The sequence below is a fragment of the Mauremys reevesii genome, linkage group 12 (assembly GCF_016161935.1).
Source record: "Mauremys reevesii isolate NIE-2019 linkage group 12, ASM1616193v1, whole genome shotgun sequence".
NCBI lineage: Eukaryota > Metazoa > Chordata > Testudines > Geoemydidae > Mauremys > Mauremys reevesii.
In genome coordinates this window covers 47,945,758-47,968,947 of record NC_052634.1, presented here as the reverse complement: position 1 = coordinate 47,968,947, position 23,190 = coordinate 47,945,758, and the positions used below count along the sequence as shown (strand labels likewise).

General features: G+C 56.6%; 3 non-coding genes across 3 annotated transcripts; 1 reads left to right on the top strand and 2 right to left on the bottom strand.

The window, feature by feature from the left end:
* Nucleotides 1-22: 22 nt before the first annotated feature.
* LOC120376272 lies at nt 23-186 on the bottom strand. Its single transcript, XR_005587172.1, has one exon. It is a non-coding gene; the product is annotated as a U1 spliceosomal RNA (small nuclear RNA).
* Nucleotides 187-3,905: 3,719 nt separating this feature from the next.
* LOC120376066 lies at nt 3,906-4,021 on the top strand. Its single transcript, XR_005586989.1, has one exon. It is a non-coding gene; the product is annotated as a U5 spliceosomal RNA (small nuclear RNA).
* Nucleotides 4,022-5,270: 1,249 nt separating this feature from the next.
* Nucleotides 5,271-5,434, bottom strand: LOC120376250. The gene has a single exon (XR_005587153.1). It is a non-coding gene; the product is annotated as a U1 spliceosomal RNA (small nuclear RNA).
* Nucleotides 5,435-23,190: the final 17,756 nt, after the last annotated feature.

The following is a 23,190-nucleotide window of genomic DNA, read 5'->3' as shown; positions in this document are numbered from 1 at the left end:
GTCTGTCATTCAAACCAATCATCAGGGGAGAGCACGAACGCAGTCCCCCACTACCACAAATTATGCAGTTGAGTTTCCCGCATTTAGGGAAATCGCAGGCGTCAGCACACCTGCAGTGCAATGGATGAGCCTCACCCTGGAAAAACCACCTTCGTGATCATGGTATCTCCCCTGCCAGATAAGTATGAGTTCCTGCTGCCCGGCCGCCGCCCGCCCTCGCTCGCCCCGCACTTATAACGCACGGGGCGGACCGCCGCGCCCCCACCGCCGGCCTCGCCCACACCGGCCCCACTGCCGACAGCTGCCCCGACGCGGCCCCCGGAGACCGTCCCTTCCCCACGCCGAGCTCCCGGTGCCAAAGTCGGGGCCTGCCTGGCAGCCTGCGTCCGCTCCCACGATGCTCTGCTCGCACACAGATCTGCATACCTGCTCACGCGGCTCCGCCCCTCCGCTCGGGCCCCTCCCCCTGCCCGCCCGGGCCGCCGCTCTTGCGTGCTCAGCTCTTTGAGCTCAGATGGGGTGTAGTGCTCAGATCCAGTGCCACAGACCTTAACTTTGCCATGTGAGGGTCATTCTATCCCCATTACCTGGCTTGCTTATTTATACCTATGACTGTCTTTAACTGTTGTATGCGTGATGTACCCTCACTGCTTGCTGACTGTATCTTGAACTCACCCACAGTATACCCCACATTGGGGACATTGCACACTGTATAAGTTATGTGCTGTCCAATACCAAAGTACTAGCATCCCCCTATACTCTGTATGTCACCCCTGATGACCAGTAACTGATGTTACAAACTCTCTGTAGGCCTTCTGGCTGGGAAAGCATTATCTAAATTGTATCTATTCTTAAACATTTTCTAATAAACATTTAAAACTAAAATCGCCCTATACTCTGTATGTCACCCCCGATGACCAATATCTGACGTTTCAACTCTCTGTATCGTTCATTTTCAAATATTTTCTAATAAACTTTTAAATCTTGGCCTATCCAAGGCCGTGATCAAGTGTCTAGCTGTTTTTGGTCTTTTGCTCGAGATGAAAACCTTCTCTGTGTCTTGGGAACCTTGAGGTAAAAAATTATCTAAGTTGTAGCGGGTCCCGTCCCGGGAAGCCAGGCCATCGGAGAGACGATGTGGCCCACCTGCTGCTGGGGAAAGAGTTCAGCTTGCATTTCGCTTCTCTCTCGCTCTCTCTCGCTCTCTCCCCACCGGAAGTTGGTCCAATACAAGAATGACCTCCCCTGCCTTGTCTCACGTCAGTTTCTCCTCAGGGCAGAAGGTCGGGTGTTGTCAGCCACTCTCCAGAAACTGGACGGCCACTCGATCCCTTTTGTTACCTGCCAAGTGAGGCTGAGTGCACTGGCAGGCAGCGCCGTTTGAAGAAGTGGAAGATTGGACAAATGACCAGGGAGGAGTATAAAAATATTGCTCAGGCACGCAGGAGTGAAATCAGGAAGGGCAACTCACGCTTGGAGTTGCAGCTAGCAAGAGATGTTAAGAGTAACAACAAGAAGGGTTTCTTCAGGGATGTTAGCAACAAGAAGAAAGTCAAGGAAAGTGTGGGCCCCTTACAGAATGAGGGAGGCGACCTAGTGACAGAGGATGTGGAGAAAGCTAATGTACTCAATGCTTCCCCACCCTCCCCCTTCGTGATTTTGTCTTCACGAACAAAATCAGCTCCCAGACTGCTGCTCTGGGCAGCACAGCATGGAGAGGAGGTGACCAGCCCTCTGTGGAGAAAGAAGTGCTTCGGGACTATTTAGAAAAGCTGGATGAGCACAAATCCATGGGGCTGGATGCGCTGCATCCGAGGGTGCTAAAGGAGTTGGCGGGTGTGATTGCAGAGCCACTGGTCATTATCTTTGAAAATTCATGGCCATTGGGGGAGGTCCCAAATGACTGGGAAAAGGCTAATATAGTGCCCATTTTTAAAAGAGGGAAGGAAGAAGGAGGATCCGGGGAACTACAGGCCAGTCAGCCTCACCTCAGTCCCTGGAAAAATCATGGAGCAGGTCCTCAAGGAATCAATTCTGAAGCACTTAGAGGAGAGGCAAGTGATCAGGAGCGGTCAGCATGGATTCAGCAAGGGCAAGTCACGCCTGACTAACCTAATTGCCTTCTGTGAGGAGAGAACTGGGTCTGTGGATGAGGGAAAAGCAATGGATGTGTTCTTCCTTGACTTTAGCAAAGTTTTTGATACGGTCTCCCACAGTATTCTTGTCGGCAAGTTCAAGAAGTTTGGGCTGGATGAATGGACTATAAGGTGGACTATAAGCTGGCTAGGTCCTCGGGCTCAACGGGTAGTGATCAATGGCTCCACGTCTAATTGGCAGCCGGTCTCAAGCGGCGTGCCCCAAGGCTCGGTCCTGGGGCCGGTTGTGTACAATATCTTCGTTAAGGATCTGGAGGATGGCGTGGACTGCACTCTCAGCAAGTTTGCAGATGACGCTAAACTGGGAGGAGCGGTCGATACGCTGGAGGGTACGGATAGGCTACAGAGGGACCTAGACAAATTGGAGGATTGGGCCGAAAGAAACTTGATGAGGTTCAACAAGGACAAGTGCCCAGTCCTGCACTTAGGATGGAAGAATCCCGTGCACTGCTCCAGACTAGGGACCGAATGGCTAGGCAGCAGTTCTGCAGAAAAGGACCTAGGGGTTACAGTGGACGAGAAGCTGGATAGGAGTCGACAGCGTGCCCTTGTTGCCAAGAAGGCTAACGGCATTTTGGACTGTATACGTAGGGGCATTGCCAGCAGATCGAGGGATGTGGTCGTTCCTTTCTCTTCGACGTTGGTGAGGCCTCATCTGGAGTACCGTGTCCGGTTTTGGGCCCCACACTGCAAGAAGGATGTGGAAAAACTGAAAAGAGTCCAGCATAGGGCAACAAAAGTGATTAGGGGGCTGGAAGACACGATTTATGAGGAGAGGCTGAGGGAACTGGGATTGTTTAGTCTGCAGAAGAGAAGAATGAGGGGGGAGTTGATCGCTGCTTTCAACTACCTGAAAGGGGGTTCCAAAGAGGATGGATCTAGACTGTTCTCAGTGGCACCAGATGACAGAACGAGGAGCAATGGTCCCAAGTTGCGGTGGGGAAGGTTTAGGTTGGATCTTAGGAAAACCCTTTTTCACTAGGAGGGTGGTGAAGCACTGGAATGGGTTCCCTAGGGAGGTGGTGGAATCTCCTTCCTGAGAGGTTTTTAAGGTCAGCCTTGACAAAGCCCTGGCTGGGATGATTTAGTTGGGGATTGGGTTGGACTAGATGACCTCCTGAGGTCCCTTCCAACCCTGATATTCCATGATTTGAAGCTGTTCCCGTGTATCAAGGTGAGCTGCAGCTCAGCGAACCCCAAGGATCTGAGCGAGGCGAGCTACTTTGCAGCAGAGGCAGACCAAGCAACAGGTACAACGCGGGGTCGCACCCCGGCCGGCAGATAGAATCTCATGTGCGAGATCCCGGCTCCTGTTACTTTGCAAAGTGTGTGCGTTTGCTCCGGGTTTTAGCTGTGGGCCAAGTGCCCTCTGGCTTCTCGTCCGGGCTCCGTCCTCCATGCGCCTGGGCATCAGCGAGACTGTCTCAGGAGCAGCTGCCCCATCCCAATCTCCGCCCAGCCGGGGAAGGAGCAGAGGCAGCCCGGAGAAAAGACTCCTTTGAGCGCCGGAGACGGCCGGGGCATCTTATTTGCATAGCCACAGTGCATTGCGTGCAGCGAAGCGAGTCCCTGGTCGAGGGGCTGGTTTTGCTCCCTGTGTCCCCGGTTTCGATGATCCAACTCGGGCTGCCAATCGGTTCAATTCCATTTCCTCTGAAAGCTAGCGGTGTAGCGGGCTGGGAGAGTAGTCACCCTGACTTTTTGGAGCGTAGGCGGTTGCCCCGGCAGCGCCTCTGCCACGAGTTCTACATACTCTGCTTTCTCTTCAGTTCGTATAAATCTTTCGCCTTTTACTAAAGATTTCAGTGGAGAGGAATGTTGATGAGTTTGTACCCAACTTTTTAAGGCTTTGTTTTGGCAAGGGTGTTGCCTGCTGTGAGAAAAACAGAGGAGTGCTCCCTGAGCTGGTGTCATTGGCTGAAGCTTTTCTATAGTATGAAAAAAGTATAGTAGGGAGCACTTGGCATTGGCTGCTGTCAGCAGACAGGATACTGGGCTAGGTCTTTAACTTGGACGGGTAGCTGGGAAGACGGTCAATCAGACAGAACCCGTTCGACAAACCTTTCCATTTCCTTGCTATTGCCTGACTCCTTTAATTCATTTCCTTTGAAGTCAAATGAAGTCAAACCCTAAAGATTTCAGAACACAACTGCTATAAGGAGCCACGAGGGAAGCAATACAAAGTCAACCTTGCCTCAGAGAAAGGCAGTTAAACAATTTCTCTTTTTGAAAGCAGCATAATCTCCCCAAACGGAAGGGCACTGTTCCCGGAGAAGGGTCCTGGAGAGGGTTTTCCTCGTTGGTGCCGGCCATCCACCTGCCCGAAAGGCGGGAGCTAGGTCGACGGAAGAATTCTTCCGACCAAGGCGCGGACTGATGTAGCGCGCCGATTCGTTCCCGTGCAGCCCAGGCCCGAGGGTCGGTGCGTGCTGAACAGTTAAGTCAAAACAGCTCCGTCCGTCAGAGGTGTGCAAAAGGGAAAACCCGCTCCTGGGCGACACGGCCACGCCGCCCTAACCCGCAGCGTAGCTAAAGGGCATTCGGGGAGGCGGTGGGTGGGCCTCAAGCGACGGAAAGCCCTCCTCCAGCATGGGGTTGTGACAGCCTAGTCTCCGTAGCGCAGACAGGGTGGCCACCAAGAGACAGGAACAGACAGCGAAAGCCAAAGCGGCCCCAGGGCAGGGGGCGAGGCTGCCTGTTGGACGAGGAGACCAGGTGGGACAGGTGTTTTGGACAGGCCGTACTCCTGTCAAAGGAGGAAGAGCCTGAGAAGGAGGGCCGGGCAAGAAGCTACAAGCAGGGAAAGAAGCAGAGCAGGCAGGCAGCTCCCCTTACAGCCAAGGAAGGCACCAGTCCAAGCCCCCCAAAAGCAGACTAGAGAGCAGATCAGCTGCAAAAGACCAGGGAAAGCCAAGAACACAGAGAGACCCAAGTTTCGGAGCTGAGCTTTGCTTACAAGGAGGAACGTGTGACAAAGATACCTAGAAGTACAGGGCCTGTGGAAAAGAGCACTCCCAAAGACCCAGACTAACAACTGCTTTCCTGAGAATCTGCTTTGCAGTGCACTAAGACTAAACCGTCCCCTATCAATTGTCTGTTGTTCAAACCAATCACCAGGGGAGAGCGCGAACGCAGTTCCCTACTACCACAAATTATGCAGTTGAGTTTCCCGCATTTGGGGAAATCGCAGGGGTCAGCACACCCGCAGTGCAATAGATGAGCCTCATCCTGGGAAAACCACCTTCGTGATCATGGTATCTCTCCTGCCAGGTAAGTATGAGTTCCTGCCGCCCGGCCGCCGCCCGCCCTCGCTCGCCCCACACTTATAACACACGGGGCGGACCGCCGCGCCCCCACCGCCGGCCTCGCCCACACCGGCCCCCACTGCCGACAGCTGCCCCGACGCGGCCCCCGGAGACCGTCCCTTCCCCACGCCGAGCTCCCGGTGCCAAAGTCGGGCCCTGCATGGCAGCCTGCGTCCGCTCCCACGATGCTCTGCTCGCACACAGATCTGCATACCTGCTCACGCGGCTCCGCCCCTCCGCTCGGGCCCCTCCCCCTGCCCGCCCGGGCCGCCGCTCTTGCGTGCCCTGTAGGGGTTGCCTGGTCCCGTCCCGGGAAGCCAGGCCAGCAGAGAGACCACGTGGCCCACCTGCTGCTGGGGAAAGAGCGCAGCTTGCGTGTTGCTTCTCTGGGCTGGTCTACACTAAGGGGAAAATCGATATAAGATACGCAACTTCAGCTACGTGAATAACGTAGCTGAAGTCGAAGTATCTTATATCGATCACTTACCCGTCCTCACGGCGCGGATCGATGTCCGGGCTCTCCATGTCGACTCCGCCACCTCCGGTCGCGGTGGTGGAGTTCCGGAGTCAACAGGAGCGCACTCGGGGATCGATATATCGCGTCTAGATGAGACGCGATATATCGATCCCTGAAAAATCGATCGCTACCCGCCGATACGGCGGGTAGTGAAGACGTATGCTCTCTCTCTCGCCGCCGCTCTCTCTCTCCCCACCGGAAGTTGGTCCAATACAAGAATGGCCTCCCCTGCCTTGTCTCACATCAGTTTCTCCTCAGGGCAGAAGGTCGGGTGTTGTCAGCCACTCTCCAGAAACTGGACGGCCACTCGATCCCTTTTGTTACCTGCCAAGTGAGGCTGAGTGCACTGGCAGGCAGGGCCGCCCAGAGGGGGGGCAAGAGGGGGAATTTGCCCCAGGCCCCGAGCCCCACAGGGGCCCCCACCAGAGTTTTTCGTGGCCCCTGGATCAGGTTCCTTCACTCGCTCTGGGGAGCCTGGAAAACTCTTGCGGGGCCGGGCACAGGAGCTTCTTCCGCTCCCAGTCTTTGCCAGCGGCTGGGGTCCTTCCACCTCGGAGACCCCCCAGTTTCAGGCGCCAGGCCCAGCCCCTGCCCTGGGCCCGTGGGATCCGGGCTGGGGGGGCATGGGGCAGAGGCAGCGCGGAGTGAAAGGGCTTCACCCCCCCCGCTGGGCCTGGGGGGCAGCAGCGGGGGGGGGGCTGAGCTGCCTGGGAGCAGCCCCAGAAGCGGCAGCCTGGGGCCGCGGGGCCTTCAACCCCCCCCAACCTGCCCCTGCAGTGTCCACCCCACCTGTGACCCTCCCGTCAGCCCCGCCCCCGGCATCCCCTCCCCCACCCTGTCCGCTCTGCCCGGCCTTTCCCTTCGCCCCCCCCCGTGCTCAGCACCCCGACCCCACCCTACTCCTCCCGTCCTCAGCGCCCTGCCCCTAATTGCCTCCAGCCCATTTCTCCATGGCTGGGCCCCACTTTCCCAACCCCACTGCCCCAGTCCATCCCAGGGTGTGAGTTTCCTCATCTCCAATCTCTGCTACCCCCAACCTGCCGGCTTCCCCTTTTCAGCCACTGTGGGGTCCTCCAACCCGCCCCACCCATCCACTCTGGGCTCTCTAAATCCCACATTCCCACAATGCACCTTGGTATCCCCACCTTCCTCTATCCCTTATCCCCTAGTCCCTTCTCTTGGGTCCTCCTGGACACCTCAACCCACAGTCCGGCCCCACATACATCCCAGTCACTCATTCACACGCTGAGCTAGTCCTTCAGGGGCCTCCACAGCCCCCAAACTCCTCCATCCATGAGCCCCGTGGGCCTGTGGCCGGGAAGTGGGAAGCTCCCACTTTGGCTGGGCTGGGTGTGGGTGTTAATCTTTCCTGGCTTGTGTGTGCTGAGCTCACAAAGGCTTTTGCTCCCTCGGGGTGGGGGTGGTTTGGCCGAAGGTGACGTGGTTTGGTAGCCCTGTGGATGCTGCGTGGTGTCTGGAATGGGGCGTGTGTGTTCCCATCATGCCCTTCCTCTGCCTGCCGAGCTGAGCACAGACAGGTCTGAGGAGCAGAGCAGGAGCTCTGGGAAGGAGAAGAGCAATATGAAGATGGAGTCTAAGACGAGGCCAGGTGACTTCTGTGGAGGGAGACATGCTGGACAGCGCCAAGGATTGAGGAGACAACCAGGTGTGAGCCCCGGGCTCAGATTTCTGATTGTAGCTGTGATGGCAGAATGGGAGGAGGGTTGAAGCCGGAGCCCTGGGATGCGGGAGTAGCGAGAAGAGGAGCCTCGCCACCATTGCTTTTCTTTTCCTCTTGTGTTGTGTTTCATACCAAGGGAAAAGAAGTCGCGGGGACAGAGTCCAGCCCCGAGGTGAGATGGCAAGTGAGCGAGAGCAGTGACAGGGTGAATCCTGTTGATGCCAGGCAAGACCTGCCCAGCTGGGATGAGAGTAGCTGTCTCTGTCGGTGAGAGAAGTGTCTGGTTTGGGGAGGGCTCTGGTCACAGCCCCCCTGGCTCCAGGCAGGGACGTCCCGTTACCTGGGTGTGGGTTTCTGGACTAGCTGTGGCTTCAAGGGAGATGATGTTGCCATTTGCGGGGGCTGATCATCTCTCTGGCCAGGAGTGGTGTGTGCTCCCTAGCAGAAAGTTGGATCCATGAGGGTGACTCCCTGTTCTGAGTTTCTTTCTTCCTCTGAGGTTTCTCTCTCTGTGTTGGTCAACTTACACTCAAACTCTCTCTCTCTCCTTTCATGGACACCTGTCATGTTCAGTTGCCTTCATCCTCTTCCTCTGCTCCTCCTCCCCCAGTCTCCTATGGGCTCAGCTGGGTCTATCTGCCCACGGGCAAGGTCTCTGCCATACTGGGAAGGATGTGTCCTGCCTGCCAGGATAAGGGGGTTGCTCCTCCCACCCTCTATCTTCGGGGAGACCTCATTGCTGTAACTGGGTCACAGCATGAGTGGCCAGTCATGTATTTGGGGCTGTGGGGTCTGAGACTGAGAGGGGTGGGCGCGCAGTCATGGCTTTCGGCACAGGATTAGAGATGCCCAGAACCCCCCTTATCACCCGCTAGCTCCATTACTGCATCACCCAAAAGCCTCGCTCAAGGTCCACTATGCCTCCTTGTGCTGGGCACTGCAGGGCCAATCAGAGGGACAGCAGGATGCATGAGGAAATAGATGAGTGTGTGAGGCAGATGGGTGAAATGGTGTGTGTGGCATACTTTGAGGACGGATGGGGGGTTGACGGTTGGACAGACAGCGGGACAGATGGAGAGCTGCAGGGACGGATCGTGACATCACAGGCTGGACTTGTGATGGGTTCAGCTCATGGCCGCTGGCCCTGTCATCTCCTGCCCCCATCTGCCCGTCTGACTCTGCCCCTGTCTCTCGCAGGCAGCACTCAGCAGAGTCTGGCCTTGTCGTTACACTGGTGCCACATGCAGTGCACACCTGTGTGTTATGTGCTCCTGGAGAGCTCAGGCAGGGACAAGCGTGCGGCTCACGGCTCCTGAACCAGCAACTCCAAAGCCTGCCACAGATCTCCCCCTCCTTGGGCAGCAAGACCCTGGCCGTGGGGTTCCCTGTCCCTACTCGCTGCCAAAGCAGCCTGCTCAGCACAGAGACCGAGGTCACCTACCTCCACCCAGCCTCTAGCTGGAGCTGCTCCAGCCCCGAATTGCTGGTATCCAGCCTGGCCGGAGTTGGTGTGATGTCCTAGCGGAGTCCGTTCTTTCTCCCCGGTAGATGACGATTTTCCCCACTGCAGTTAGTTGCTCTTTCTCTGCTTCCCCATAGACCCTCCCCAGTGATAATGACCCCTGCTGGCCAGGCACGGAGTGTCCTGTAGGTGCCTTCTTGTAGGAACAGTGACTCCTGGTGGCGAGGGCAGCAATGCCTGGCTTGTATCCCCTAGCATTGCTGCAGCGACCCTGGTGGCCACTGAGGGCAGTTGCCTATGTGACCCCACCACTGCCATTGCGCCTGTGAGCGCTGGTGGGTAGGTGAGGCAGGGCCCTGTATGTATATCAGCCATTGGGGCAGTGCCCTCTGCGTATCCCACTCTCATCTCGGTGACTCGTGTTGTCCCAGTGGGGCAGTCCCCTGTGTGTATTTACTCCCCCAACCCCTGCATTGGGCCAGTGAGCACTGGTAGCCAGAGGAGTCAGTGCCTGAGGTGTGTTCTTCACCTCCCCCAAGGTGGCAGGGTGCCTGGGTGGCCGTGTCAGGCACTGCCCTGGGTATCTTCCAACCCCTTTGTGGCAGTGATCCCTGCTCCTGGTGTGTGTCACTCCCCCACTAGGGATGTGCACTGGTGGCCAAGTATAGCAGTGCCCTGTGTGTAGCCCCCTCCCCACCCCAGGGTGACCAGATAGAAAGTGTGAAGAATCGGGACAGGGTGGAGGGTAATAGGCACCTACATAAGAAAAAGCCCTGAATATCGGGACTGTCCCTATAAAATCAGGACATCTGGTCACCCTATCCCCTCTACCCCTGTGCCAGATATGGCAGGCACTGATCCCTGGCATCCCCGTGGGGCAGTGACCCCTGCTGGTCAGGTGGGGCAGTGCCCTGTGTGTGTGTGTCCCCCCTATTTAGGTAGTGACCCCTGGTGGCTAAGTGAGGCAGTGGCCTTTGATTTCCTCTTCTCTCCCCAGCCTCCTCTCTCTCTGGGGAAGGGCCCCCAGTTGGGGCACTACCGATGTGTATCTCTACTAATTGGAGCAGTGACCTCCCGTGGTGCCCTGGTGTGGCAGTGCCCTATTGGTATCTCCTCCCCTCTCCCACACCATTGTGGTAGCGGCCACTTCAGGCAGAGGCCTGTTTATCACCCCCCCACCATTGCAGCAGTTTTCCCTGGTGGCCATGTGCGGCAGTGCCCTGCATGTATCCCCCCCAACCATTGCTGCAGTGACCCCAGGTGCCCAGTTTGAGTAGTAGCCTGTGTGTACCTCACCTCTTGGGGCAGTAATGTGTGGGGCCAGCTAAGACAGTGCACAGTCTGGTGACCACGTAGAGCAATGGCCTGTATGTACCATCTCCTCTGGAGCAGTGACCACTGGTGTCTTGGTGCTAAGATGCAGCCACCGCTGGGTTACATGTTGGGGCTGTTTACAGGACAATGGGGACAGGCCCCCCCGTTCCAGGAAGTAGGGGAATGTCTGGTGTTCAGAGCAGAGCATTCCACCTTCTATTGAACTGTGATACTCTGAGCACCTTTCCCCTGCATGAAGAAAACCCTGTGTGGCTCCAAAGCTGGTCCAGTAACAGGTATCACCTCACCTGCCTTGTCTCCCTGGTATTCTGGGCGGTGTCCAACTTCCCTTTCGCTGTTGGTCCTCAAACCTCCTCCAAGCAACGCCCCCCCAGTCCCTTAAGATGCTAAACCTCCCCTGGAGCCCAACCCTGGTGGGGGGGGGAGGTGCCCAACCCTGGTGGGGGGGGCACCCCACCTGAAAACCCTACTGCACCATGGGAGTGGTAGTGTCCACTGCCTCCATCTCCCACCAGCCAGGGTGGCCCCCCCTGCACCATGGGAGTAGTCATGTCTCCTGCTTCCATTTCCTGACAGCCGCTGCCAGGTCCAGCCCAGACTTCCCGTTTCTGGTGCGAGTCCGGAAGCAGATGCTGCCATGAGTTGGTGCTGGGAAGGGTGGTGCTGGTGTCAGGAGAAAGTAGGAGGAGTAGGTGGGGTCTGTGCTACTGCGGGGAGGTGCTGCCCTTGCTGTGAAAAGGCCCCGCCGTTAGGGGAGATGTCATCTCCCTGCCCTGCCACGCTCTGCACCAGCCCCTGCTTGTCACGGGAGCAGGTCTGGCTCCAGGCACCAGTGTAGCAAGCAGGTGCTTGGAGGGACCAGTTCAAAGGGGCGGCCCGTCCGGTATCGGGGCATAAAGCCAGGTGTTTTGACCATCTATACCCTGCGATGTTATGGGCATAATATAATATTTTATTCAGCCAATCACTCAGACAAACAAGTTGTTTATATTTGCAGGAGATAATGCTGCCCGCTTCTTGTTTACACTCCTCTGCATGAGATGTCACAATTGTTTCCTTGGCAATGGAGTGTGATGTCACAGACTGTGTCCATCATCATGTAATGACTGACTGCACCCATCACTTTTAAACCACTTGGCTCTGTCCTTACTCCTGTCCTAAAATTATCTTTTCTCCTGTCACTGAGCTCTCTTGTTGCTGCGGGGTACTGTACGTGTGAGGCAGGGCGGGTTGGGAGAAGAAATATTCTTTATCTGAAGAAGTGATCTGTGTGAGGAAAACATTTGGAAACTTGTTTACTGAGTGAGTTCTTCACTCTACCTGATGGCATTTGTCTGTTTGTAACATGAACTTGTGAACACCACATCCAATCAATTCCAAAATTCCAGGAATATTCTAGGCATCAGTGAGCAGAACCGTATTGGTTTTGGTGAAAATTGGAATGGGAAATAGACCAGTAGGGCTTAAGTTAGGTTTGGCACCTAACTCCTATTGAAATCGGTGGGTGTTATGCACCTAACCTGCTGGTGGGATTTTCAAAAGCACCTTTAAGAATCTCTTTGCATCTTAAGCACCTAAATACCTTTGAAAAGCTGCTCCTTCATCTCTGCCTCAGTTCTCCATCTATAAATGGAGGTTAATAGTTCTTTATCCTACTGTTTGCCTATCTTGTCTATTTGTTCAGATTTTATTTGAGGCCTGGGGTGGGGGGCAGCGAAGCCTCGGGGCGAGGGAACCGGAGCCTCCCCCCATGCGCCGAGTCTCTGTCCCGCGCTCTCTCGGCCAATCAGGGAGCGGGGAGGGGCGCGGCGAAGTGACGAGTTACGGCCCCTCCTCCAATAGAGGCCGCGTGTGAGAGAGAAGAGAGAACTACGCTTCCCAGTGTGCACCGGGCGGGGGCGTTGTCTGAGCAACCGTCCGTCACTTCCGCTCTGAGACGAGCCAGGAACTACAACTCCCAGCCTGCCCCGGGGCGCCTCCGTCCTCTCCAGCCCAGGTAAGGGCGGGTCCCTGGGTCAACCTGACACCTCCCCCCCCAACGCAACTCCTCATCCCCGCTCCGCCCCCCAGAGAGCCCCGACGTGAACTCGCGTGTCCCGGGTCTCGGCCCGGCCCTGCCCCCGCCCTGCAGCGCCGCCCCGCCAGCGCCCCCCCCCCCGCCTGCTTCTCCCTTGGCCTCGTCTCTCCCAACTCGGGGAGCTGTTGGATGGAGCCATATGGAAATACGGAGGGCCAGGACTCCTGGGTTCTCCCCCCAGCTCTGGGAGGGAAGTGGGGCTAGGGGGGTAGAGTGGGGGAGGGGCAGGGCTGGGAACCAGGACTCCTGGGTTCTCCCCCCAGCTCGGGAAGGGCAGTAGGGCTAGGGGGGTAGAGTGGGGGAGGTGCAGGGCTGAGAGCCAGGACTCCGGGGTTCTCCCCCCAGCTCTGGGAGGGGAGTGGGGCGAGGGGGGAAGACTGGGGGAGGGGCGGGGCTGGGAACCAGGACTCCTGGGTTCTCCCCCCAGCTCTGGGAGGGGAGTGGGGCTGGGGGGGATAGAGTGGGGGAGGGGTTGGGGTGCCTGCTGCCCTCGCGGCAACCAGCAGAGCCCCCCCTGCCACTTGCGCCCCCCCACCAGGCGCGTGGTGTGCTGGTGCCTGGGGCCGCCCCTGGGTCCCGCCCCGCTGCCCCGGCAGCGCCCCCCGCCGGCCACCCACACACACAGCCCCTGCACCCGCCCACCCCTGGTCTCCTCAGACCAGAGGGGAGCCCCCCGGCTGAGTGGGGAATCAGAACCCCCCAAAATTACCCTGGGACCAGCATGATCTGCCTCCGCCCTGCCCTGCTCCGCATGTATTCGGAGTGAGTCAGTTTCCCTGTTCCACCATGTGTCCTGCCCTGTGTCTCTTCTCCTCCCCAGTTCCCTCCAAACCAGCCCATTTCCCTGCACCCTGGACTGGGTCTCTGCCAACCCCGCTTCTCCCCTCCTGCCCCCCATATCTGCCCGCCCCAGCCGGTCGATAGGGCTGGATCCCTCCCTCCCCCCTTCTCCCCTCATTTCCTTCCTCTCGGGGTCTATGGGGCTGGGTCTCTCCTCCTCCATCCCCTCCCCTGCCCCCAATAGCCCTGTGGGGCTCGGTGGGGCTGGGGCTCTCTCCCGGCCCCTGTGCGCCCCCCTGCACAGCATGTCCTGGGAGGGACTCAGATTCCCTGGACCAACGTTTCACCCCCACCCCCGCCCCACATGTCTCCCTCCACCCCACCCCATTTCCCTGCACCCCAGGCTGGTCTCTGCCAACCCCTTCTCCCTCTTGACCCCAATATCCCCTGCTCCTACAGGTCTATGGGGCTGGGTCTCTCCCCATCCCCTCATCCCTTCCCCCAATATCTCCCTGCCCCAGGCTGTCTATTGGGCTGGGTCTCTCCTGAAGCCCCGCCCCAGCCTGGGGCTCACAGACAATCCCGCCCGCGGCTGTGACGTGCTGGGGCTGTGACGTGAGGTGACGTGTTCACTCTCTGCAGGCGACTCATTCACTGGAGACCAAAACGACAGAAGGTGTCGCGTGTCCATGGGCGGGGCTATGCAGATGAGCAGCGTCTGGCCGCAGGACGGAGAGCAGCGAGAGGAACCGAAGGAGCCCGGCGGAGAGAATTCTCTGCGTGTGGACAGAATCCGGTGTGGGGAGTTCGTGCTGTGGGTGCCTGCACCGGAGTCACTTCGGGGCAGTGATTGCCACTGAGCTACGTATAGACCCCACCCTTCTCTGGTAAGGCGGGGCTTCTACTTTCAGCCTTGGGGAGGGGGGCGGCTCTGTAATGTCACAGCCCATGGAAGGGGCGGGGGGGGATTGAATCATGTTTGTGAAGTGGGAGAGCAACTTCCCCCGCTGCCACTCACTCTCCACTAGGAGGCTGGGCTGGGATCTCTAGGAGGGGAGCCCAGGAAACAAACAGTCTCCCCTATGGAACCCAGGAGTCCTGGCTCCCAGTCCCCCTGCTCTAGACCCCCTTCCACCCCCCAGAGCCAGGGATAGAACCCAGGGGTCCTGGTGCCCAGCCCCCTCCCTGCTCTGACCACTAGATCCCACTCCCCTCCCAGGGGGGTGCAGGGGTCACTGGGTCTGTGTCCCAGCTCTGCTAAGGGCCTTGACTGATGTTCCCAAAGTGCTTCCTTCTGAATCCAGCACATCTGCCCCCGTCCCTGGTCACTGCCCACCCCCATGTGGGGGCACCAGCACTGTGGTGGGTCGTGATGGGAAATTGTCCAAGCTGGCCCAGGAGAGATGTGTGTGTCCCTGCTGCCCCCTGCTGGTGGGGCTGAGCCCCGCTCTGTGTGTGTGGTTGCTTTGCAGGATTTTGTATCCTGCAGCAAGTGACACACACACACACACAAACACACACACATTGATGCACAAAGGGACTCACACAATCCCAAGAACACACACACAACACACCCAGAGGGGCATGCTAGCCCAACCCCCAAAAAGAGAAACAATCACACCCCCAGCCACACTCACAATCACACACACACCCCAGAATATTCACAATTGTGCTCAGAGACACAACCGCACACAGTTCACTCCCACTGCTCCCAACACAAGGACCTCCTGCCCCACACAGCATGTGCCGAGGCCTGTGGAACTCACTGCCGCTGGACAGCTACCAATGAGAATGGACCTTTCCAGGAGACCAATAGACATGGCCGTGGTGACAGATGGGGCTGGGCTCCCAGGGTCTGACCCGGGCTGAGACTGGTTCTGACCTAGAGGCAGGGGTGAGCTGGAGCCGGTTCGCACCGGTTCGCGCGAACCCGTTGTTAAATTTAGAAGCGGTTTTAGAACCGCTTGTTAACTAGCTTCCCTGCGAGGGAAGCTTTGATGGGCTCTGCCTGGGAAGCCTGTAATTCCTCCTCCCGGCCGCCGGGGGGCGCTGCGCCGCGGGAGCCACGTGAGCTGCCTCCTGGCCCTGCTGCTGCTCCTGCTCTTTGGACCTCTGGCCCTGGGGCTCCTGCTGCTGCCTGGTGAGTCCCCGGCTGCCTCCTGCTGCTCCCAGCCCCCCCCCCCCGGGGGAGTGTCTGCGCCCCTCCCCCGCCTTCCCTGCCCCCAGCCAGCCCCTGCCCCACCCCCTGCCCACTGCCGCCCTCTGCCCCCAGCCGCCCCCTGCCCCCAGCCAGCCCCAGCCAGCCCCTCCCCCACCTTCCCTGCCTGCAGCTCCCCCCCCGTGTGAGTATCTGCGCCTCCCCGCCGTCCCTGCCCCCAGCCAGCCCCTGCCCCAGCCACCCCTGCCAGCCCCTGCCCGCCCCAGCCACCCCTGCCCCAGCCACCCGCAGCCACCCCTGCCCCTGCCCCCAGCCAGCCCCTGCCAGCCCCAGCCAGCCCCTGCCCCACCCCCTGCCCACAGCCACCCTCTGCCCCCAGCCAGCCCCTGCCCCCAGCCAACCCCTGCCAGCCCCTGCCCACAGCCACCCCCCTGCCCGCAGCTACCCGCAGCCAGCTCCTGCCCCCAGCCAGCCCCTGCCCCAGCCAGCCCCTGCCCACTGCCACCTCTGCCCCAGCCAGCCCCTGCCCCCCGCCGCCCTCTGCCCCCAGCCAGCCCCTGCCCACAGACACCCCCCTGCCCGCAGCCAGCCCCTGCCCGCAGCCACCCCCAGCCACCCCCTGCCCCCAGCCACCCCCTGTCCACAGCCGCCCGCAGCCACCCCCTGCCCACAGCCGCCCGCAGCCACCCCCTGCCCACAGCCGCCCGCAGCCACCCCCCTGCCCACAGCCAGCCCGTGTCACTCCCTGCCTCCAGCTAGCCCTGCCCCACACCCCTATCTGCAGCCAGCCCCACATCCACTGGTGCCCTGCAGTTCCCAGGGCACTAACCCTGCACACCTGCTTTAATGAGGGGGGGGGGCAGGGAGCAGCTGGGACCCACACATGTGCACACCCTAGAGTGACCAGACAGCAAGTGTGAAAAATCGGGACGGGGGTGAGGGGTAATAGGAGCCTATATAAGAAAAAGACCCAAAAATTGAGACTGTCCCTGATCACCACCCACACATGTGAAACGGAGCTCATTTCTAGTTCAGCCCCATCTTTTTAAAAAAGAACTTTAGGTAGGGTTAAAATACATCTGTATTTTCCTGGACATGTCAGGCTTTTCGGTTCTTAATCACCTCCTGGGAAAATATGGACATATGGTAACCCTATTGGTACAAAAAATACATGCTGTCGCACATCCCTTAAATCAGAACTTTTTATAGGGAACCCGTTGTTAAATCAGAACTTTTTATAGGGAACCCGTTGTTAAGATTTTGGCAGCTCATCACTGCCTAGAGGGGTCTATCCAGCCAGGGGCAGCGTGACCCACACACAGACCCACCAGAAGCGCCTTTCTTAGCGGGTGTCCCAGGCCATCCCCCGCCCTGCCCCGGGCTGGGTAACAAAGGGGCAGCACAGGACTCTGGGCTGTGTCACAACCCGGCCCCAGCCCCTCGCTCCCACATGCTGGCGAGTTGGGTAACTGCCGAGGGATTGCACGAGAGAGTCAGAGCCAGGGAGAGAACCCAGGAGTCCTGGCTCCCCCCCGACACACTCCCTAACCACTGGACCCCACTCCCCTCCCAGGGCTGGAGATAGAACCCAGGAATTCTAACCACCAGCTCCCCACACACACCCCCGCTCTGACCACTAGACCCCACACTCCCCTTTTAGATTTTAGTCTCGCTGGCCCTTCTATCCACCCATCCCACCTGTCCATCCCTTTGCTGCAGGTTTCTGGGGTGTCACCCCTGCTCTGCATTCCCCCAGTGCAGCCCAAGGCTTTTCCTCCCCCCAACCACACATCCTCTCCCCCTCGTGCTGGATCATCTGCTTGGCCCCCTGCCCCCTCTCGGGGTGCGCTGTGCGGCGTGGCTGGGGATTGTGCAATGGCCCAGTACCAGGCAACACAGAACGGACACCACAGGCCCTGCCCTGCCTCACCTGAGCTGCTCTCCAGGTGCATCGGAGCCCAGCGCCCCGCACCTGGGCCCTCCTGCCCCACAGGGGGAGAGCTGCAGCCCCCGCCACACTGTGCAGAGGGGAGAAGGGTCAGACCAGCCAGCCCTTGTAACATGGGGAAATCACCACCGGGATCAACGGTATGGGGGCTGTGACATACGGAGAAATGGTTGTTGCACCGGCAGAGAGCAGCAGAGCATGCACACACACACACTCACACACACACAATTGCAAACATACACAAACACATCCATGAATCCAGCCACACACACATACACACCTGCTAATATACACAAACACCCGCACAAATCCAGCCAACATCAACACAACTGCTAACAGAGGCAAACACATGCACAAATCCAGCCACATGAACACACACACTTGCACAGCCACAAACACAACCCCCACAGCTGTAATAATACCCCCACACACATACAAAACCCTTACAGAAAACCACACATACACAAACATGCAAAAATCCATCTATCCACCCACACACACACAATCCATCCCCACTCTGTGCACACACCTTGGGTCACTGCGACACTGAATACTTCAATTGGTTGGGGGGCCCAGCACCATGGCTATTCCCTGCCCCCCAGGGCTCTCAGGGAGCAGATTGGGGGCACAGGGGGTACGATCCAGTGCCAGCCAAGGGGGGATCAGAGGTGGGGATGGGGCCATGGTTTCTGCACCACCCGGTTCCTGGCACAGGCTCCTTGGAGGATTTGCATTTCTTGGTAGTTTTCACCCCATCACTGCTTCCTGCCCAGCCCCCTCCTGTTGTGCAAGGTGGTTCAGGGGGGGATGGGAAGAACCCAGGAGTCCTGGCTCCCAGCCCCACCTGTGCTAAGCTACGAGACTCTACTCTAACCCCAGCGCTGGGACTGGAACCTAGGAGTCCTGACACCCATCTTCCTTTCCTCTAACCACTAGACCCCACTCCTGCCCCTTTGGGGAGCCAGGACTCCTGGGTTCTGTCCCCAACTCTGGGAGCAGAGTGGGGTCTAATGGTTAGAGCAGGAGGAGTCAGGACTCCTGGGTTCTACTCTCAGTGCTGCTGTTTGACCCTGGGCCCCAGTTTCTCCTCCCACTTTTTGGATATGGAGCCTGTAAACTCTCTGGGGCATGGCCTGTATCTTGCTGTGTCTGGGCAGTGCCTGGCCCAATGGGGGCCTTGATTCTGCCCCGGTCTCTGTAGGTGCTGCTGTTGTACAGATAAATAGTCGTGATACTAGAAGCTGTGGCAGTGCGTGAGTGCACCACCATTGCCGTGCAAGGGCTAAATGTGATTCTTATCCTTGTGACACACACACACCCGTGCACCCTTTCTCCCCCTGGCTCCCTGATTATCCACCCTGAGCCCCTTGTGCCGCTGCCCTTGTCAACGGCAGCGCAGAAAGCCCTAGTGCCAAAAGAAGATGGCGGGGGGGGGAAAGCTTTGCAAAAATCGGTCACACCAATAGGAAACCAGCCCCAGCAGTTTGACTTCACTTCCCAAAATTAGACTCACACACACACACACACACACACAGAGCCCCGCTCAAACCGCCCCCTTTGCCAATGCACCACCTCACCTCATCCAGGGAGGTCTAGGCGGGAAGCTCCATGTGGGAGTGGTGATGGACAGCACCATCAAGGTAGGTTCTGGAGATGGTCCTCCAGGTACGGGCATCTCAGCTCCAACTGGCACTGGGCTCACACTTGGCTGTGTTCAGTTCCTCTCTCTGGTGTGCGCCCCGGCTCCACAAACGCCCCCACCCCCTGCTCTTTCCTTCTGGTACAAAAAATATCCTCTTCCTTCGCCCCAGAGAGAGACACCCACGGTGCTGCTCAGCACCCGCCTTCCCCCCACCTTCCCCCCGATTCCCAGGAGCGTGCGGGAAGGGGGTCGGGATTGGGGAGAGCCCGTGTCCTGAGGGGAGGGTATGGGAGGGGCTTGCCCCCTCCTCGGAGCATGGGGGTGCCAATAGGCACCTATGGATGGTCCCTCCAAGCAGGGCCTGGATGGAAATGGGGGGCCTGTTCCCCCAACATGAAAAATATGGGGTTCAACCTTACTTAACAGGTCAGTCTGTCCGTTCTCTGACTGTCCCATTCCAGCTTCAACTAGCGCTTGTGGTTCATTTCTTCTTTTTCATTCCTTTCCTTCTCTAGCTTGTATGTTCTTGCTTTCTTTTTTCCCCTCTACCTTTCATGCTCTTGCTTTCTTTCCTTCTTTTTCTAATGCTTTTTTCTCTCCCTTTATTTCTTTCTCTGCCTTTCACATTCTTTTCGCTTGCTCTCGGTGGGTTTTTTTTTCACTCGCTCTTTTTCCTCGCTCCTTCCGAGCCAAGCGGGTTCTCCTCGCACACAGATTTTGACAGGTTTTCCTCCTGATCAGCAAGTGGATTAAGCACATCTTCAGTGGGGGTTTGGCATAGCAGGGAGCAGGCTGGCTGGGTGTCTCTATGGCTGTCTGCTGGCCACGCATAGGCATGGTCCTGCCCTCCTCTTGCCCTGCCCTCAGTTGCTCTGTAGCTTTTAAGCCTTCCCTTGGAGCTGTCAGCACCAGCCGCCTCTGCTGCAGGTGCCCAAAGGAGGAGAGGTGCTGGGCTCCAGCCTGGGACTCTTCCTCCCTCCTGCCTAGCCCTGACTATGAAGCCTGGCCCTGACACTCCTTTCTTCAAGTGCCAGGTGGGCAATAGGGAAAGCACAAACTTGTGGGCACCAGGTGAATCTGTGAGAATCCCCACCCTCAGGGACCAGTACCTGTTTAAATCTGTCCAAATTTTAGTATTAAATCCAAAGTTCTTAAAGATCCCATCAATAACCAAAGCCAAAATAAAAAATTGAAACCAAAAACAATGCTTAATTTAAAACCCAAACACTAAGAAAAACTTTGTTTTTAAAAATAAAAACTAACAAATACCATAAATTAATAATTTCAACATTTTATCAAAAAGGTGTGCTACAGCAGGATGAGAAAATAACATAAAATAAATAAGCCTGACCACGAAAACCTCCTATAAAGGAATCGAATCCTTGAATACTGGCCAAATCTGTATAAAATATGCAGAACAATGTCAAAACTGGTGTTGTAGGTCAGCCATCTGAATCCAGCAAATGTCAATTAAAAGCTCCATTCCAACTTAAAAACAAAACAACCTAATAAACCAAAACAGTCACAACCTGAAACAAGCCTACACAGAAGCAAAATTAAACCTGTGCCAACATTGGAACAAACAATGTAAATTTCTAATTCTAACTTCTTGTTTCTCCCAGGAGGAAAGTGTTTTGCACCCCAGTAACCAGGTTGTCACTGCAGCTTTCCTTTCACTAAATAAGATTTTTACTAAATATAAATTGCCCTCAGTTTTCTATGAGAAATTGAAATTGTATCTTTGCATTAATATCCCAAGTGTGCAAGTCCGTCCCTCAGAACAGCCCCACACCCTGAGCCCAGGGGAGACTCCCAACTGGTTTGTGCATTTGTAACCCTGGGGCCTGAAGCTGATGAGAGAAAGGGAAGTGAGCGATCTTGGAGCTTTCCGATACCACCTGCTAGGAGCAGAGGGAATTGACTGAGCAACGTCCTGGCTAATTTTCACCTTGTTCTCCGCCAGCAGGCTCCACTGGAGAGCTCGGGAGTGACTTGACCATGGCAGCACCCTATGTACATTTTGGAGCCATTGGGGTGAAATGTGAGTACTTTTGGGGTTGGGACCCACATGAGAAGGGATGTGGACAAACTGGAGAGAGTCCAGCAGAGGGCAATAAAAATGATTAGAGGGCTGGGGCACATGACTTACGAGGACCTACAGGCCCTATCCTGTATGTTAAGCTAAGGCAAAGTGAGCATCTCTATAGTGTGACCTTTTACTCAGAAAGGAAACTTGACCTTTATCTTGTTACTTAAATAGAGAAGTACCCACGCCTGTCTAAGACCTTTACCTAGACCAGTCAACAATGGAGAATGACATAAGGGGTTTTTCAGTGTTGTACCCACAGAATTAACAGGTACACCACAAGGGAACTTAGGTACATGTCATCAACACGCACAAACATACTAGCCTATGAAGTAAGCGTACCCTAATGTTTTGTTGGTAAGGAATGAAATTTGGGCATAGGAGGAAGGATTTCCGGTGCTTGTGCCCCATAAAAAAAGGTAACCCACCTCGCTAGAGCACGTCGCTCTGTCATTCTGACTTACTTCCTCCACTCTCTCTCTATCTACTATCAGTAGGCTGTACTTGTTCTTAAACTTTAAGTTTCACAGTAACTCGGCTAAGCTCAGTTTCCCTACGTTTATATTCTTTGTTTATTAGGTTTTGATTTTAAGTTTGACTTAGTCAAGTAAACCCTAAGTAACATTAGCTTTTTTGAAGCACTGCATCTTTCACTCAAGAATTGAGAAACCTGAACTGCAAGGCTGGTCCTGTGTTTCTTACCACCAGGTTATCAAGGAAGGGTGTGAGTATATTAACCAAAACTTTGTTGCATATAATGCCATATGTATCTTTTGAATAGCAGTAATGCAACTGTAACTTTAAAACTCAATTAAATTAAATAAAATGTAAGCTAATAAATTAAATTTTCATCATATTTTCCAAATTAATATTATTAATACACCCTAAATCAGGCTGCATGGGACAGAGAGTTGGAGTGCAGGGGGATGAGAGCACTGGTTAGGGGGTGCAGGCTTTGGGGTGGGGTTGGAATGAGAGGTTCAGGGTGCAGTAAACATCTGATCTCAGGACAGGTCACCCATGGAGCCACAGCAGCTCATCCTGCCCTGTGCAGCTCCCCCCGGATGAGATGGATCGCTGGCAGCTGCCAGCCCGGGGGAGAGGCGCTCCCCAGCTAGGGTGACTAGATCCAGATGTCCTGATTTTATAGGGCCAGTCCCGATATTTGGGGCTTTGTCTTATATAGGCACCAATTACCCCCACCTAGAGTGACCAGACAGCAAGTGTGAAAAATCAGGACAGTGAGTGGGGGTGGGGGGGGTAAAAGGAGCCTATATAAGAAAAAGACCCCAAAATTGGGCCTGGCCCTATAAAATAGGATATCTGCTCACCCTACCCCAACCCCTGTCCTGATTTTTCACACATCTGGCTAACCCCATCCCAGCCCTGTGTGACATTCCAATCCTGGCCGAGGAAGTGAGTTACTTTCTCTTTCATTCCTCAGCAGGTAGGGAGGGGAGGGAGGAGAGAGAGACGGATGCTCCTGGGGAGGAGGGAGAAAGGAAGGGGTGCTCCATGGGGCAGGGGGGGAGAAGAATGGATGTTATGTGGGACAAGGATACTGGTTCCAGAGCTGCAGAGCCTGCCTCACCTCACCTCAGCCGGGGAAAGAGTCACACTCACAGGTGAGCTCCTTCCCCAACCCCTACCCTTCCCTTCCCAGAGACCCCAGCAGCCAATCCCCTCCCTCAGACTGTGCTGCATTCAGCTCTCTCTAGGATCCAGCAGCCTGCTCTTACATGCTCCACTGCTTCCCATCTGTCCGGGCTCCCAGCAGAGCCGTGCTCCCAGACCTAGCGGTGCCCTACGTGGCTGCCTATGGCTAAGGACAGCCCGGGAGATGTGAGAGAGAGATCAGGCTAGAGCAGAAAATGGTTGGGGGCGGGGTGAAGGGTTTGAAATGCAAGGAGAAGAAAAATCTTCCTCCTGCTCCCTCCCATCAGAGCATCTAAAAACCAGGTGAGAGATACCTCTCCCCCACTGAAACATCAACTCTGGTGGGCTCGGGCTGAGGAAGGAACTTCTCTCCCCAGCAGCTCCAGC